The sequence below is a fragment of the Notolepis coatsorum genome (genome assembly GCF_963971535.1).
Source record: "Notolepis coatsorum genome assembly, chromosome: 6".
NCBI classification, from domain to species: domain Eukaryota; kingdom Metazoa; phylum Chordata; class Actinopteri; order Aulopiformes; family Paralepididae; genus Notolepis; species Notolepis coatsorum.
The window spans coordinates 182,577,755-182,590,795 of record NC_140170.1 but is presented as its reverse complement, the minus strand read 5'-3'; positions in this window follow the sequence as shown (position 1 = coordinate 182,590,795).

Sequence of the window (13,041 nt, the reverse complement as noted above, 5' to 3'; positions counted from 1 at the left end):
GCTTACATTGAAACGGCATTAGGAATATTGATTGGATTTAGATCAAGTCATTGAACCGGCTTATTTGTCATAATAGAACATTCTAGAACATTTGTGATGGCACAGTATGATGTCATAATAGAAAAAAACCTAGAACATTTGTGATGTCACCGTATGATGTCATAATCAAACATTCTAGAACATTTGTGTATCTATATAACAATTCTCTCAGACGATCTCATTGTGCATTTTGAACAGTACTGAACAGTACTGAACAGATAGACTGAAGCCTGCATTTCTAGACCAGGGTGCCGTGCCTTATTTTTCTTTATCAATGAACGTACTACTCACGAGTAAGCAACTTTAACCAGTAGAGTGGACCGTCGGCCCTCATACTAAAGGTAATCTGTCTGTCTGTATGTTTGCATGTACATATCCGTACGTCTATTCATATTGTGGTTGCGAGCTGAGTTCTCACACTATAGAATAAATCAGGGACCACAGAATGATTCAGAGACCATAGACAGAGACGCCGGGCGGATCAGATGAATAGGAGGAGATATAGTTTATTTCACACAAGTTCAACAACAACCAAAATCCTGACTTCATAATATCAAGGCCTTCTATTTATACTCTTTCAGTCCTGGCATGTTTCAATAAAGGCAGGTCACTTCCTAATTGGTCAAGTTCGGTGGGTGTGTAGGTGTGTTCTAATAATTGTATTATGGCCAATTTCCTATTTAAAAACTGCGTAGTTTCTCCGTTTTCTGGCTGGTCCATTGTTTTTTACCAAACCGGTTTATTCTGGATTTCTGCAAGCTCCTCTCAGTGTAAGTTCATCTAAGGCAGGGGTCAGGAACCTTTTTGACTGGGAGAGCCATAAAAGCCAAATATTTCTAAATATATTTCATTGAGAGCCATATAGTATTTTTAACATATAAAAAATTAAATATGTCTTACTTTTAATGCGACTTCTGGTGCTGCATGGTTTTGCTGATGGCCTTGTAATCTGGTTAATACGTGGTGAGGTTGAGCTTCATGCAGGCGTTGAGGCTTCCATCAGTTAAACGTGAGCGTAGGTTGGTCTTAATGTTCCTCATATGCGAGAATGACTGCCCACATGCATATGTAGAGCCAAACATGGTCAATACGGCAATACTCACGCTGCATTGTGTGGTATGTCACAGGAAGCTCGTTCCAAGTTTTAAGAATCAGCTGGTCTTCAGGTTGAAGATTTTTAATTTCTGTCCACTTGTGTTCCCTCGCCAGCTCTGCTCGCTATATCTTCAGCTACAGATACTATTAGCTGTATCTTCAAAACTAATTTCTGTTTACTTTAAAATGACACAGTATTATTAAGAAATATCACAAGTATTAAAAAAAGAATAAAAGAAAAAATATTTTTCTTTTTTTTTTACTCAAAAATTTCGGGGAGCCATATGCTGTCACCAGAAAAGCCATATATGGCTCGCGAGCCATAGGTTCCCGACCCCTGATCTAAGGCCACAAGCTGAGGTCAGACTTATTCTTTCACAATCTCTCCAGCGTTCATGTGTGAACCAAGGAACACCAGACCATCCTCTGCATGCCTTCTGGTCCACTCTGACAGTTTGCTCAGAGGATAGTGACATGGGATGATATACTAATGACCTGTATCCATAAAGGTGTAATCTATTTTTATATAGGATGTGCATTATATGGCAGTCTGCCACCACAATCTGATTTGGGGTGTAACACATCAGAGATCTGTAAATCACATGGTTCCTTTGCCAGTCTGGAATAATATAGACCCCACCAACAAAAATACCCCTGTCCGTCGTAGTTGTATTGATTCATTACTAGGGATGCTCGATATTGGCTTTTTTACCGATACCGATATTCCGATATTGTCCAACTCTTAATTTCCGATACCGATATCAACCGATATCAACCGATACCGATATATGCAGGGTTTCCCCATCTAAAAAACTGAATAATTTCAGGTAACTAATAATTTCACTGGATATATATATAACAAATATTGTTATTGTTTTTTTTAGTTTTTAAACCGATACCGATATTTTCCGATATCACATTTTACTGCCGATATCTGCCGATAATATCGGACATCCCTATTCATTACACATAATTTCCATAACTCATCTGACTTCGCTCCTAATCTGCTCTCTTTCTCTCTGTCTCCATATCCCTCTCTCTCTCTCTCTCTCTCTCTCTCTCTCTCTCTCTCTCTCTCTCTCTCTCTCTCTCTCTCTCTCTCTCTCTCTCTCTCTCTCTCTCTCTCAGGAGTGAAGACCCAGTCTCCAGTGTTTCCATGTCCTGAGTGTCAGTACTGCTACACCTCCGAGATCTTCCTCCACAAGCCCACGAAGAGGATGCATAATGATCTGTTGTTCCAGCTGCTGACAAGTGAACAGATCTGCCCAGAGAGGCTCCTCCCCTCCACAGCCTCTCAACCAGGCACTTCCTTTGGGACACTGTCTGACCCGCCCCCCTGCGAGGTAATTAAATGAAAGAAGGTCATTAGTCAAATGGTATTATGCAATTAATTTAAAGTGTTTGTTTCATCCTGTTTGGAGCACCAGGTATGTGGGGTTTACAACACAGGACAATACAATACAACCACGACTAGGAATCTGACTAGTTTACCAGTATAACAACATTTTCAGCTTACTTGACAATATCTGAAATATTCTTGATCATAATCCCCTGCAGTTATCTGGTCAGGTCCATCGCCTGTGGCTTTGTTTCTCTACATGGAACACTGTCAGCTGGCTACTTTCACTATGCGTGTCCACTAGTCTCTTTCAGAGAGCTATTTCTTTCCTGTTGTTTTAAGATGTTACCCACTCTGCCCCTAGTGGTGACCAGGAGACCCAGGAGACATAGTCTTCTGTTCCGAGCATTCTGACCCCTCCTTGTTTTCTGCTCCTAGCAGTCTGACCCCTCCTTGTTTTCTGCTCCTAGCAGTCTGACCCCTCCTTGTTTTCTGCTCCTAGCAGTCTGACCCCTCCTTGTTTTCTGCTCCTAGCAGTCTGACCCCTCCTTGTTTTCTGCTCATATTAATCTGACCCCTCCTTGTTTTCTGCTCCTAGCAGTCTGACCCCTCCTTGTTTTCTGCTCATATTAATCTGACCCCTCCTTGTTTTCTGCTCCTAGCAGTCTGACCCCTCCTTGTTTTCTGCTCCTAACAGTCTGACCCCTCCTTGTTTTCTGCTCCTATCAGTCTGACCCCTCCTTGTTTTCGGCTCCTAGCAGTCTGACCCCTCCTTGTTTTCTGCTCCTAACAGTCTGACCCCTCCTTGTTTTCTGTTCCAGCCGACCCCTCCTTGTTTTCTGTTCCAGCCGACCCCTCCTTGTCTTCTGTTCCAGCCGAGCCCCACTGGAGAGAAGCCCCACCATTGTGAGCAGTGTGGGAGGGGCTTCAGTCTGTCATGTAACCTCAAGGCCCACCTCCTGACCCACACTGGAGAGAAGCCCTACCGGTGTGAACAGTGTGGGAGGGGCTTCAATCAAGTAGGTAGCCTGAAGGCCCACCAGCGGACCCACACGGGAGAGAAGCCCCACCAGTGCCCACAGTGTGGCAGGGGCTTCAGTGTCTTAGGTAACATGAAGAAACACCTCCTGACCCACACCGGAGAGAAGCCCTACCGGTGTGAACAGTGTGGGAGGGGCTTCAGTCAAGTAGGCAGCCTGAAGGCCCACCAGCGGACCCACACGGGAGAGAAGCCCCACCAGTGCCCACAGTGTGGGAGGAGTTTCAGCCATTCTAACAGGCTGAAGACACACAAGTGTGAAAATGAGCCCCCGGAGCTCCCAGAGCTCTCGGAGCTCTCTGAGCTCTCAGAGCTCTCCACGGTAAATTTCGCAGATTACATTTGACTCAAACTGAGTCCATTTGTGAGCCCAAGTGAGTAACATTTTTTACTCAGTTTGAGTCAAATTTACTCGGCGAAATTTACGGTGCTATAGGTTCAGTCCAGACACGAACACATCATAATTACAGTTAGTTCATTCTGACACGCGGCTGATATCTGTCTCTTTTTATGTCATCTCTGTGTGTTTGTCTGTATTAAACTCCCTCTGTCTGTCTATGTTTGTCTGCATTTAACTCCCTCTGTCTGTCTTTGTTTGTCTGTCATTATTACATTATTATAAGTTCTAAGTTCTAATTAGATTCGTATAGTTATATTATTGAAATAAAAGTTCTAATTAGATTGTCATAGGTTTCTGCTGTTTTATTATTATTTTACTGTATATATTTAATATTAACTTGTTTTCTGTGTTTTCTTGTTTATGCATCAGTTATATAGCCTACTGGCCTCGCGTCTCGCTCTTCGCCATATTGAGATATATCTTTATCTCCAGTATCTACTGTACTTCATTAACAAAAACAATGCACCCATGCACTTGACCAGGCCCCCCCCCAGTGTCCCCCTATAAGACACCGGACATGGTCATACTCGCCCTTCCTCTTTTTTGTTTCCATCATGGACGATGCAGTGCACTCCATGAACTAGTTGTTATGAAATGCAGAAGGGAATTGAACAATGTTGGGTTTTCGCCGGAGATTTGCCAGCCCCTGGAATCTTCTCGGCACGTTCTAACAGTGCATCGGGCCTGTCCTGGGGTTTCCTTGTCTTCTGACAGCGGATCGAGGGACGTCGCGCGGCTGCTAGCTGTCGGGCTAGGTCGTGCCCAGGTAGGGCCTGCGCCACCAGGCATCAATGCTGGCGTTAGTGATACTGCTCCGAGTTGTGTATTGGTGCAAGGGGCAGGATATCTGGGTAAACGTTGTCGTTTTCCCGGCTATCCTGGAGCGCGCGGCTAATGCTAAATGCTACGATGCTGGGTTACTGTTCCTTTGATTCCCCGCCGAGGACTGTCTTTTTAAAAGGTCTTCCCTCCTCTTAACCATTCATGCTGACGGTCAATCGGTGTCTACTGTTGGGAGTTTTGACGGGGGCTTGTTTACCTTTTCATGGGTGGATGGGCTGAGGCCTAGGGCTGGTGTGCTTTTTGTGAATCTATGAATTGTGTGCGGGACTGGTGTTTCTCTGGTCTGCATCCCCTTAACATTGTGTGTATGGGCTAGCCCATTCTGCAGTGTGTTGGTGGAGTTTTAGTTCATTTATTCATTTACCCCTTCATGGGTGCACACCACAGTGGAGGTTGCTGCATTCCTACTAGTGAGGCAGTGCTTCACTAGTAGTCGTTTTTGTTGCAAGCACCACTGGTGCTCCGTGCTTGTGAAGCAGGTGGCATCAGTCCTTTGCCTCTGGCATGTTGGAACGGTGCCCCGCCCGGCCGACGCCATGAGGTGAGTCGGCCCGGCAGGTGGCTGGTAGGCTGTTAAGCCTATACCGCCACGGTATGGAATTAGCAGTGACTAGTAACTTTGTTCGAATTGCTGTTTTTTCTGTCAAAAATGGTGGCGGGTGGCGGGGCCATGAAGGCCAGCCGACGTCGAAACATTGCGCGAGGTTTTGACGTTATTAGCTTTGACCTAGCCGCAAGCTATAACCGCAGGGAGGGCTAGGATGCTGTCAACGCTTGTTTACAGACATCTTGGTTGGATCAGTCTCCCTTTGAGGGGGTGAGACGTTTTTTCCCTCCTCAGGGCTCCACTCTCCGCAGAGGGACTTTGGTCTTTCCGCAGGAGCGCGGGCGGTATTTGACCTAGGCCCCACACCGCCTCACACCGCGCAGCCAGAGGTGAGAGCACAGCCTCGCCAGCGGCTGTGGCAAGGCCCTCAACCAGCGGCCACGTTTCCCCCGCCTGAGGTACCCTGGGCACAACGTCAACAGGTGACTGCAAGGCCGACAGCCTTGGCGGCCGAGGGATTGGCTACATTAGATGAGTACGCCCTAAAAAACCGTCGCCGTCTAGCTGTGTGCAGCTCGCTCTCCGGTCACTCCCCCCCCCAACACCAGCGGGATAAGGGCTCTGATTTGTTTCTTTTGGTTGCGGGTCGCGTGTCTTCAATGAAGCGCAATCGGCCCCACGTTTCGCTTCTCATGGGGACAGGGGCTGACACCCAGTTGATGGCTGAAACTGGGTCTGTCCGTGAGAATGTTGTGCTGTCAAGCGGCTCTCATGCCACACGTTCTGCGTCTGTGTTTGGTTGAGCCTGGTCTTACGTCTGTCAACTACAAAGGTTGTCAGCAGGGGGGCTCGAGACCTCTTGAGGCAAACAGTGCGGGTTCCCCCGACCCCGCCTTCGCCAGGCCGGGTATCACGTTAGTGCCTCCCACTCCCGGAAGACCGGCAGTGGTCTGGCAGGCGCGCATGATTTGGGTGGTAGTAATATCACTGCAGGGCTACGGTGTGTAGGAACCCACCCTATCGGGCAGTGTGGGGGCCTCACACCTTACATGTCCAGCTGTAGAACAATTCCTCAGCAGTCCATGCTGGAGGGGTGTTCATTGGGGGAGCTTTTGTCACCTAGTATGATGTCAGCTTCTCCCGTATCAAACCGGCCCTTTCTGTCGGGGTCCCCCCTTGGGTGCGATTGCCTCGTGGGTAGTGTCAGGGTTCGATGTCCCGACTCCACGGAGCGCCATCCTAGGGCTTACCTACGCTTCCTTTGCAGGGTTTAGCGTATGAGTACCAGAGGCTGCCGTTCGGCTATTCTCTGGCTCCCCGCATCTTCACCAAGTGCGTGGAGACCGCACTGGGGCCTCTGCGTCGTCGGGGGTTACGAAGTGTATTCTGCCCTGGACAACGTTCTGGTCCTTGGCGGTCAGGGTAGATCGTCAGGTCTCATACCAGGCAGGTGGTGGAATTCCTCACCAGCCTGGGTTTTGCTGTAGACTGGAAGTAGAGTACTCCTCTTCCCAGTCAACGGGTGGAGTACTTGGGCTTATACTAAGCTCAAGGTCTATATGGGCATCCCTCGGAGCGGGGGCGAGTGGGTGTTCTCGGCACGCTCGGGAGGTTCCGTCCTAGGACGGTTACGGCGCTGTCCGTGATGCGCCTGCTCGGTATGATGGCATCTGCTCATTCCGTGGTCCCTCTTGGCCTCCTCTTCCTGAGGAGGATACAGAGGTGGTTTTCCAGTATGGAAATAGACCCGGTGAGAGGCAAGTGGAAGCGGCTAAGGTTCCCATGTCAGTACTGGGGGACCTCGCCCTCTGGGGAGGGCCTGGGGCCCTCACCAGCGGGGTCCCCATGGGCAGCAGGCTGTCACACATGGTCTTCACCGACGCCTCCCTCACTGGCAAGACCATGCTGCCCTGTCTGCGCTACATTCAATGTGTTGGAATTGAAGGCAGTCCTTCTGTTCCTCAAACAGTGTTTTGATCATGACGGACAACACGACATCAGCGTCGTATATCGACAGACAGGGAGGAGTACGCTCCCCCCATCTGCACCGGGCGGCGGTCAGCTGGCTATGGGCGTTTCTCCATCTGCACAGCCAGAGGGCTCTCCACATCCCCGGCAGGGTGAATGTGGGTGCAGGTGTGATGTTGCAGGGCGGTCCTCATCCTGACGAGTGGGGATTACATCCAGACATAGTTGGGCAGGTCTGGGACCGATTCCGTGGCCGTCCGGGATTCTGTACGCTTCCCCCCCCCCCTTACACCTGATAGCTCAGCTGTTGGGGCGGGTACGTTGGGAGCGCGGGACCTGGTCCTGGTCGTGCCGGGCCGGGGCTCAGCTGTTTGGTCCCCGACCCTGATTCAGCTCTGTGTGGCCCCGCCGTGGCCTGTTCCGTGGTCACTGCGGGCCCTCTCTCAGGCACGCGGAACTCTGTTCTGCCTTCCTGTTCTGGGGCAGCCTCTAGGCTTGGCTGCTGTCAGTGTGAATCTGGTGGGGATGCGTCTTGGCTATTCTGTGGTTAGCGCTATCCGGCACGCACGCGCTCCGTCCTCTACCACGGCTTACGCGGGTAGGTGGCATATTTTCCAAGAGTGGTGTAGAGTGGGGGGCTTGGACCCGGTGTCCTGCCCCCTGGACGCTGTCCTTTCCTTCCTTCAGTCTATTTTGGGTAGACTGTCGGCTTCGACGGTGAGGGTATATGCCGCGGCTATATCCTCTTGTCATGTGGGGTTTGAGGGCGTTACGTTGTTCAGCCACCCTCTTGTGAAGCGTTTCCTGCTTGGCGCTCGGCGTCTTAAGCCGGTGGAACGTTCTCTGTCTCCGAGTTGGGACCTCCAACTGGTCCTCGGCCGGTTGTCTGAGGCCCCGTTTGAGCCTCTTGAGCAGGCGTCTTTGGAACAGCTGTCTTCAAGACTGCATTCCTGCTGGCCATCACCTCCGCTAAGCGCGTGGGTGAGCTGTGTGCTCTCTCGGTGCGGCCTGAGTGCTTGTCTATTCGTGTCAATAGCGGTGCGACTCTGAGGCCTAATCCAGTCTTCGTGTGTGCGAGGGCATTGCCCTTTGCTACAAGTTGGCTGGGCTGGCCCCTCCTGGGGGTGTCAGGGCGCACTCCACTCGTGGAGTGGCAGCCTCTGCCGCCTTGTTAGGGGGGGCCTCGGTGGAGGATATCTGTGCTGCGGCCTCCTGGTCCTCCCCGGGTCCCTTCGTTAGGTTTTACCTCATGGACATGACTAGGGGTTCTGTCTCCGAGGCGGTTCTGAGGTCTGGGACCTCCCCTGCGTCCCGCCCTTTGGTGGGTTAGCAGGGGTGTGTGCCACGGGGTGATGTGTCACACATGGTCCCGCCTGTGCTGTGCGTTTTTAGGGGTCTCTAGTTCCCTCTTTTTTCGCACTTTGGTGGAGTTGACTGCCGCCCCCTCTTCACTAGGAAGGGTGGGTGGACGGGACTCCCCTCCCCCCTGGTGGTAGGGCTTGCGGGTCCTCAGGGGGTACATTTGTCGGGCCACACGTCTGCTCTGCCCCATATCTCAATATGGCGAAGAGCGAGACGTGAGGCCAGTAGGCTATATAACGAAAGGTTATAACTATAACCTAGTTATATGAGTACTGGCTGAGCGTCTCGCTCTTAGCGCGCCCTGAGGTCCCTTGGTTGGGTTTTCTATGATGGAAACGTTTTCCCGAGGAAGGGCGAGTATGACCATGTCCGCTGTCTTATAGGGGGACACTGGGACGGGGCCTGGTCAAGTGCATGTGTGCATTGTTTTTGTTAATGAAGTACAGTAGGTACTGGAGATAAAGATATATCTCAATATGGCGAAGAGCGAGACGCTCAGCCAGTACTCATATAACTTGGTTATAGTTATAACCTTTCGTTTTACTTAATCATTCTTTGTCCAAGTTGTTTCAAATGTATTTATTTTCTCTTTTAAATTTTTTTTATATTTGATATTTCTATTCGTTTTTAGACATTACAGTAGACAATACGAACGGGACATACATACACTTATCGACGAAACAAACAAAAAGCAAAAAAAGCAAAGAAAAAATTCAAAAAAACAGACCAACACCAAAGAATATGTGGAAAGAAATAATAATAATAATAATAATAATAATAATAATAATAATAATAATAATAATAATAATAATAATAATAATAATAATAATAATAATAATAATAATAATAATAATAATAATAATAATAATAATAATAATAATAATAATAATAATAATAATAATAATAATAATAATAATAATAATAATAATAATAATAATAATAATAATAATAATAATAATAATAATAATAATAATAATAATAATAATAATAATAATAATAATAATAATAATAATAATAATAATAATAATAATAATAATAATAATTAAACAAAATTAAACAAAAATAAACAAATTAAAAAAAAGTTTTTAATTAAAAATAAATAAAATAAAAAAGATGTATATATATATATATAAATTAAAAAATATCAAAAAATTTAAAGTTCTCAGAGTATTTCGTGTTACAGAGTCGTTCCTATACAGTGTCCTTGTTTCAGGAGGTGAGAGACGTAGTCGACCGTTCCACATACGAGATAAAGGGTTGCCACACCACATCAAATTTCCCACTTGATCCCCGTAAAGTATATTTAATCTTTTCAACTTTTAAATGGTACATTACATCGCAAATCCACCTGCCAAATGAGGGAGGATGTTCATCTTTCCAGTTCATAAGAATGAGACGTCTTGCTAGAAGGGAGGATTAAGCGATACAGATCAGTTGTGCTTTTGGTAGATGTAAGTCGTCGGAAAGAACACCAGAAAAACCCAGGAAGTGACACGGTTCCAGTACCCGACCTGCCAGGTCTGAGTAGAGTTTAAATATGGACGACCAGAAGTCTGCTAGGCTAGGACACGACCAAAATGTGTGATACAGACCGGCCGGGGCTTGTTTGCATCTGTTACAAGTAGGACTAACCTCAGGGAACATTTTTGACAGTTTGAGTTTGGATATATGTAGCCGATGTACAATCTTAAATTGAATAAGCCTGTGCCTCTTTTTAATGTGTTCGTTAATGTTTGTTTGTATTTTGTATTAAACAATTTTTGAATCAGTTCTGTTTATCTTTATCTTGAGAAAATCACGTTCATTGTCTATGTAGTAGGGCTGTCCCCAACTAAGGATTTGGATAGTCGACTATGATTGGCCGAAATTAGCCGATAGTCGACTATTAGTCGACTATGAAAAAAAAAAGTATATATATATATTTTTTTTATCATTCCATTTGGGCTGTGGGGGTGCTTAATGTCTGACTGAAGGGTTCTTGTCCTCTGGCAACATCACCTGGTTTGGGAATAGCACTGCACAAGACCGTAGCAGACTACAAAGAGTGACACGTTCAGCCGAACGCACAATTGGAGGGGGGCTTCCCACCCTCCAGAACATTTACAACAAGCGGTGCCAGGGGAAGGCTAAGAGAATTATTAAGGACTCGAGCCACCCGAACAACTGCCTCTTTGAACTGCTGCGGTCAGGCAAGCGATACCGGAGTCTTAAGGCGAGCACAGAAAGACTCATCAGGCTGCTAAACGAACAATAAACACTATGCAACAACCATCAAATGCACACAGCACACACACCCACACGCACACACTCACTTAAACAAACAACACACTGCAGCACCCACTCTCCACACTTTAGATCACACAAACACACTTTATATTTATTGATAAAGGATTTGCACTACAACTTGTACACCTACTGTAAATTGTACCTAAATTGCACCTCATCCTATTTCTGCCTTGCACTATATAGTATTGTATATTAGTACACTACACAGTATTGTATATTATATGGTAACTCAGTTACGTCTACTCTGCATCGAACATTGTACATATGTCTATACTGAACACTGTGACCTCATTTTTTTACTTCTAATTTACATGCTATACTATGTTATTTTATTTCATACTTATCTTGTCTTGCACAGTCTCTGGAGCGTAACAGTAAGAAGCATTTTGTATAAAAGTATTCTGTACTTCTGTATGACAACTATTAAAGAAACTTGAAACTTGAAACTTGAAACTTGAACCTGCAAAAGCATGCAATTGGTCCACTGATGGATACATCTTGATATTTGTCTAGTCTAGTGTGTTCATTAGATGGGTGAAATCCTCTTTCAGTGCCTCTGTGCCTGTTTTCTTAGGCAGTTAGCCTCTGGTATGCGTGCCATTTAGCGTTAGCCACGCTTCTAGGCCTCTTTTCTTTTGGAAAGAATGATAATTTTTTTTTTATATTATTAATAAATAAAATTATAATTATATAATATTATATTATATTACCTGATTATAATCTTGATTATAATCTTTACTATTATGTTAGTGTAACCCTATACCATCATCACTATTACTACTGTCTGATTGAATCCTGCCACTCACTACTGTTCACTACTGCTACTGTTACACTATTATCACTATCATCATTATTACTTTATGCACTAGTATAGTCTTTTTTACATTATGCACTTTGTTCTATGCTCTATTATTTTTATTATTACCTATCTTACCTACGTATATTAACATTAACCATAACCCTAACTTTCTATCTTAACCATAACCATTAAACGAATCATCATAATAGATATTGCTGTTTGACTCCCAGTCGCAGTTTCTTTTGCAGATACGAAACGTAAATTATGTTTATTATACAATATGTTAACACTTTGGATGCCCAACCCGAGTTTACCCCCTGCGGGTTGAATGCCCATAACGAGAATATTTGTTTTTCCAAGTTTTTTATTTTTTATTAGCGATCTGAATTCATATTGCATCACGCGAGCCTACCGTTGGAGATCCAGGGACCGCCGGCGCTCAGATGTGAAAAAAGCGCCCCCTATCGTCTCCCAGATGGTAATTCACCCTTTTGGATTGGACTCAATGAAAATGCATGGGGATAAAAAGACCCGGACTCCACATTTTACTTCTCACGCAAGCAACCGGGCCGATCAGCTTCATTCTGGACCCTCAGAGCAGCAGGGATTATGTGTTTTACTGTATACGCTGTGGATCAATAAAAGGATCGATTTTTGGAATGGTCGATCAGGAATTGGAATAATCCATTTGGATACCATCTGATCTCAGGTAAGGAATCTATTTTACCAGTATTAGGATAATCAGACCTTTTTTCACTGAGATGGCTGTTTTGACTGTGCGAGTGATCAGGAAATAAGAGAATCGATTTACAGCTTGCGGCACCAGCGTGCATACATACACATATACTATCGATAATCTAGCGTTTATTTGAAAACGATTCATAAATAGGCCGAACAATGACAACGTTCTAGAATATTACAGTACATCAGCGTTTAGCAGGGATTCATTTTTTTTCTTCTTGAATGACAACGAGGGCTTTTCAAAATGATATAAAACGGAAATGAACCGATAAAAAAACAATCCGCTTTGACAATGTTGACTGGAAATGGGTCATTGTTGATAATGCGACGGGCAGATTAGACACATAGCCAAAATTTAAAACATAGATTAGGCGATATTAACGTTAACATTGAAGTGGTGCTGGGCATTCAAGCACTAAATGTGCGCCCCCTGCTGGGCATTCACATTCACACATGTACCTTTTTTCCTGTGGTCGATTAGTACTTTATTAACTTTTTCTGATGAGACCTTGTTGTTGTTGTTGTCCAGTGACATCACAGATTGGAGGGTTCCCTCGGACTATAGCTTTGGGACGGAGTTGGT